The 6,000-nt window shown below is 45.5% G+C and overlaps 1 protein-coding gene across 1 annotated transcript in view; it reads left to right on the top strand.

The window, feature by feature from the left end:
• The window catches only part of OGFOD3 (2-oxoglutarate and iron dependent oxygenase domain containing 3), a 93,952-nt gene that overhangs the window by 6,768 nt on the left and 81,184 nt on the right, over nucleotides 1-6,000 (top strand). The window lies entirely within an intron of this gene.

Here is a 6,000-nt window from a genome sequence, read left to right as displayed (position 1 = left end):
CCTATTCCTCCCTTCTAGCGTGCCCACATCCCCCGACATCTTAGTGTCATCAGCAAGTTTGAACAGGGTGCTATTTACCCCCTCGTCCAAGTCACTGATGAAGATGTTGAACAGTGTGGGCCCAAGGACCGAGCCCTGGGGGACCCCACTGTCCACATCCTTCCAGGTCGAAAAAGACCCATCCGCCACCACTCTCTGGGTGCGGCCCTCCAGCCAGCTGGCGACCCAATTGACTGTGTGGGTGTCAACACCACAGTCCCCCAGTTTCTTAATGAGAACGGGGTGAGAGACAGTGTTGAAGGCCTTCCGAAAGTCCAGGAAGACTATGTCCACTGCTACCCCTGCATCTAAGGATTTGGTGACCTGGTCATGGAAGGCCACCAGGTTGGTCTGACAGGACCTGCCGCTAATGAACCCGTGTTGGTTGCGCCTAAGCATAATCTCCCCTGCTGGCCCCTCGTGGACATGCCCCACGTTACCTGGAACCTTCTTTTTGCCCCCTGTGTATTTACAAAAGGACTTCTTGTTGTCCTTGATCTGGGTCGCTAGTCCCAGTCCCATCTCCACCTTGGCCTTCCTGATTGCCCCCCCTGCATCCCCAAGCAACCGCAGTATAATCCTCCCTGGTGATGGCCCCTCCCTGCCATTGGGTGTGCGCCTCCCTTTTAGCTTGGAGACATTACCGGATGCTTTTGGTGAGCCTTGGGGGCCTTTGTGCCCTCCTGCTCCCTCTGATCCATGTTGGGATTACCTCCCTTTGGGCTTGGAGGATCGTCTCCTTAAGGAGCGACCACTCTTCTTGGACACCAGGCTCCCCTCCCCTCTGGGACCTCAGTGCTTCCCCGACTATTCTCCTTAGCTCATTGAAGTCCGCCCTCTTGAAATCTAGGGCTGCTGCCTTGCTGTAGGGCTTTGCCATCTTGCGCTGGATGGTGAATTCCAGCAGGCGATGATCACTGTCGCCCAGGTGGTCGAGCACTCTCAGCCCCCTCACCAGGCCATCACCGGTGGCCAGCACCAGGTCTACCAAGGCATCTCCCCTGTTGGGGCTGTGCACCTCCTGGGTTAGATGGAGGTCCTGCATTCTGGCTAGGAGTCTACGTGAGTGGTCAGACCTGGCCCCATTCTTTCCCCATAAACTGCTTTTCTAAGGCAATGCAGAATAAACCATCTACTGATTCTATTTCTGAATTCCTTTCGTGCTCCACTGAGTTCTGTAATGGGCTTGTGAAGGAGGTTGTTTTTTTCTAACCTGTAAATACTATATGGATGATGTAGCGGAAGTCATTTGGGGCATTGTCAGCATGTAATAATTACATAAACACTAGCTTCTGATGCTGCTTTTTGCTAGATGTGTGTGCTGGAGTTACGAGCCGGTTTCTCTTCAGATTGTCACTGATAATGAAAACACAGCTTTGATATTACTGCTCACAGGTGCGGTAGGCACATGTGCTCTGTAAATCCTCTTCCAGGAAGTTGCAGCAGCTTCTGAGGCATTTTCCTCTCCAGTAGGTACCTGTTTCCCTAGCCTCTTATGTCTTTGGGTTCCTGTGATGGGGTTTCCCTCTACTTTGTGCTGTGGAAATGGATGGGAGTGACTGGAGGGATACTAGGATTTCTGGGGAGAGTCCAGGCTGCAGTCTTAGCTGTCTAAGAATGATGCCCCAGGGTTGTGTGCAAAAGCAGGAAAAACTCTCCTGTTTTTCTCTCCTCTGCTGGGTAGCTCTGACCTCTGTGGCAGGCTGATTTTTGAAACCAGATGTGATGTAGACTGAGGATCTGTGAAGTTCGTACAGCATCTGCTGCTGCTAGTATAGGCATGGCTGAAGTCATCTATGAGACCAGCATGAGTGTATATGTGGGACTTGTTCCAAAAGTTCTTCGGGCCAAAGTGCTTTGTAGCTCGCTGGGTAGAGAACATACATGGCTCTGTGTCAGTTAAAACACACTTTGTGCCTTCTAGTTTTTCCAAGATGTTATGGCCAGAAGGAAGCATTCTGGTAATCCAGTTTGGGCTCCGGTAGAAGCAAGGCCAGGGGTTTCTGCACAGTCACTCCTGCCTCGAGCTCAAAAGAGATGACTGAGCTGGTACTTCCCTCAGAGCATGTTTTTTTTTAGCTGTTAGGTTTATGGCCAGCAAAAAGCCCATTCTCATTTTTTGCTTGCCAGAGGAACTTTGCAATCCAGACATTTACTCTGCCCTGGAGTGGACAAGGTCCGTTTTGGTTTTGATGACCCAAACAGCTTTACATTTCATCATGGAGAGAGGCCCTGCAGATTTCAAGGGCTCTGTAACTTACTCCAAGTGAAGCACACACTCTTGTTTTATGATTAATCAGCCCGGACAGCGTGGCTGGCTCCGCACCCAAAGGAGGCGGGGGAACTTTTTCAGGTAAAGGCAGAGCCATTCCATAAAGCAATCCTTTAAGTTTGTGTCTGGACAACGTGCTCTCAACTTATTACACATATCACTTGTTTACTTAAATGGCTGACAGTTTTTAGGTGCATCCCTTCATTCTTTGTTTTCAGGAAGACACCTATAGTATTTGATATATTTGCAGACATCTCCTCTGTTATTAGCAAGTTGACTTGACTTCTAGCATGATGTATCAAGTGTACTCAGTGCTTGGTTAAATCTTGTTTTGTTTTTTTCCTGAGTCCCCACATGGGGGTGCTGTTGAGATGCTGAAGGAAATTCCCAGACACTTGCAGAAGGTTGCAGGTGGTTTTGCAGATAGATTAGTGATTCAGTAAAAGGAGTAATTACTATGTTCTTTGAAACTGGATTCAGCCCCAGAGCTCTGAGCCAGAGCTGTAGCTTGCTATTTTGGTGCCCTGGGCAGAGGGGAGATGGGGGTGGATAGGTGGGGAAGGGTTTTTGCTGAGCACAGGAGAACTAGAGTGGAGGGGCCAGGCAGAACATTACCTGAAGGGCTGTGGGCTCACCTAGGGACTGTTCTCAGTGTGGGCTCACCTCTGGCCATGCAGACCTGAGCCAGGAGTCCCTTGTCACCCTCACTCACCATTCCCTTTACCCTCTCACAGCTGCCGCCAACTTGTATGTAGATTGTGGCTGGGTGCTGAGCTTGTTACCTTGCTGCCATTCTGCTATCCCCTGCTTCCTTCCAGCAGCCTCCAAAGTTAGTGCCTGGGGCTTGTGCCCTGATTGCTCATCTCTAGTTATGCTGCTGCTTGGAGCAGTTTGTTGGAAATTTCTCGGTGCTTTTAAGTGGGCCACCTTGCCTGTGCGTTTCTCCAGGCAGGCTTTTTTCTCCAAAAAAGAAAGAGCCTGTGCACCTGCTCCCTGCCCAGCTCCCTGGTGTTCCCTGCAGACCTGAGAGCTCCAGCCACACCTTGCCCCATCCCCCCCATGGTCTGAGAGGCAGTGTGCTGCACCTCCCCTTTAGTAAATCCTGGTTCCTGCCACGCATGAGGGCATTTCCAGCCTCCTCTTTAGGCTGATCTTGCTACTTTTCCAAGGCTGTTCAATGTCATTAAAAATGACAGAATCTTGATAAAGGTTTTTTTGAGAACATGTTAATTTAATATTAGTTTTTTCCAGAGGAGAAACTAGTTTGAGAAATAGAATAAGCACATTCAGACCTAGCATTTGTAGTGTCCTCCTCAGACAGGCAAATACAGAGTTGTGAACTGCTGTCACTTGAAGTGCAGAGTCAGGGAAAATTAGGAAGATCAAGAATGGTGCCCTTTGCTACTGAGTCTTGTTGCATCCGTCCTGTGATTCTCAGTATACTGTAAATGGTTGATATACTTTCATTTTGCAAAATGCAATTTTTTTGTTTAACCCAATGTTTAGCTTCAAGGGAAGGAGCATCAATGAGATTCTTTGTTCTTAAAATAATCTAAGTCTTGTTTTTGATTGCTGTAGCAATTGAAACTGCACAATGCCACTCGTATGCAGAGACCCTGATGCACAGAAACCGGTGTTGCAGATTTCTTATTTACATGAAAACTGCTCAGTCTGCCACTTTCACTTTTTTGTTTCTTAGGATGGTTTATTCATCGTTTGTGAGAGACGTAAATCTGGTAACCATTGTTTAACCAAAGGGCTTATGTGAACATCCAGTAACCATTATAGATGTTTGGATAACAACCACTAGATGTCCTGGCTTTAAATGTTTTCTCAAATGCAGTCAAAGCTAATTCTTCAGATAGATCCAGACAGCTAGGAATTCTTGCCTTCTGGATCCACTGGAGCTTTGCACTGATGAATCTACCTGTCTCACCAAGGGCTATATTTTCTGTGGTCATAATCTTTTGGGTTGTTTCACACCCAGTGGTCTTGGAGCGGAGAGAGGGGTTTGTATGTTTCTTCTTTCTAGCAGGAAACATTTTTCTTCCATAATTAATTCAGAACATAATGAACTTGTCAGCTGCATTTGTGGAAAAACTCCCTAGATAAATGTTGTTTTTGAATTCCACTGCCAATCAATGCTGTTCTTCTAGATAATGCTCAGGAATTGTTCAAGGGAAATAGGTATTTGTTTTAGAGGCTATGCAAACTGCCTGGCTGCACTACCAGCCTATTTGAAAAAGACAGGAAAGTTATTACTTTCTTTGATCAGGTTTCAGGTAAATGGTACAAGGAAACCTGGCAGTGTCCAGGAATAACAGGAATAAGTAAGGAGAGGCAGAAATGATAAATGCTAGTTCTGAAAAACAAAGTTGTCAGACAGTGCATACAAAAAACTAGAACTCTTGGTTCCAAAATGATACCTTTTATTAGACCAACTGGAAACTGGCAAGAAAATTGTCCTTTTCTGCAAGCTTTTGGGATCAAAGATTGCATTATTATTATTGTAAATTATTGCATTTTGGAACAAAGAGTCCTAGTTTTTTGTATGTCTTTTCATCTCAGACCAACACAGCTACCAAGTACACCTCAGACAGTGCATGCATTCCGTCTTTAAAATGCAAGAACATTTTAAAGGCAGAATGCATAAAGGTTGTTAAAAAGTCAATTTTTAGTTTTGCTCTAATTTATTTTTTAAATTTGGGACTAGGCCAAAACTCATGCAGAACCTAGTTATAAACTGTTTGAGGCTACTGATTCTCACAGTGGGTACTAGAAGCATAATGAATGGTCATCTGTCATGGGTGGGTACAAGCATGCGAAGGTCCATATCTGAAAGTTAAAAAGAAGATTTGTTTAAAAAAAAAAACAAACGAGTACTTGTTTTTCCAAAGTTTGGTTCAGATTCCTGCAATGATACAAATAAAGTTTAACCTTCAGATGCTGGTCTATCAATGTGTCTGCAGTTTTTGCATCTATAATCAAGTACACCGTACTTTGAGGTTTTGGCACTTGCACTGGTTATTCTGTCAGACATTGTGACAACAGCAATAGACCATTACAGGAAGGCTTCTGTATCTGAGTTTTGAGCCATTTTTATAGATTTCAAATAGTCAAATACTACTTTCATTGATGCAGTAAGTAGCATCACACAGCAGGGTGTTTAGTTGCAAACCATTGCCTTATCGTGAATAAGCTGCATGGAAGTTCAGGGTATCGCCAGTCAAAGGTTGATCTCTTTGTGTTCCATACTGGAGAAGAGAAGATACCATGGTATGATGTGATTGCTGTCTGTGGTGTGCATTTTAAGTCTTGTGTACAAAAGTCTCTACCGATGTTTCCTCCTAAAAGCGTGCGTTCTCCCCTACAACTGCACTTCCCACATTGCTCCCTAACCACCAAAGAGGTTTTCTCCACAGTGGGCGAGTCGGTGAACGAACCTCCCCCAGTGTTACCACTGCCATCCAGGATACCTTTCCTGTTTCTCTGCACTCACTTGTCATCTGGCCTATCTTCGGTTTCATCTCAAGACACGTATGTTACCCCCATCATGTGCCATCTAATCTTGGTCTCAGATGGGATAGTCAAATTCTGCTTACTGCTTTTCCAGGCTTTATGCTCCATCATCATCAATGTTGATGCTTCTGCACAGATCACGTTGTTAACCATCACATCTTTAGTAGATT

The sequence above is a fragment of the Crocodylus porosus genome, unplaced genomic scaffold (genome assembly GCF_001723895.1).
Source record: "Crocodylus porosus isolate Cpor-Errol unplaced genomic scaffold, CroPor_comp1, whole genome shotgun sequence".
Lineage (NCBI taxonomy): Eukaryota > Metazoa > Chordata > Crocodylia > Crocodylidae > Crocodylus > Crocodylus porosus.
Note: the sequence above shows the minus strand (reverse complement) of the source record. Positions and strands in the feature narration are given on the sequence as shown.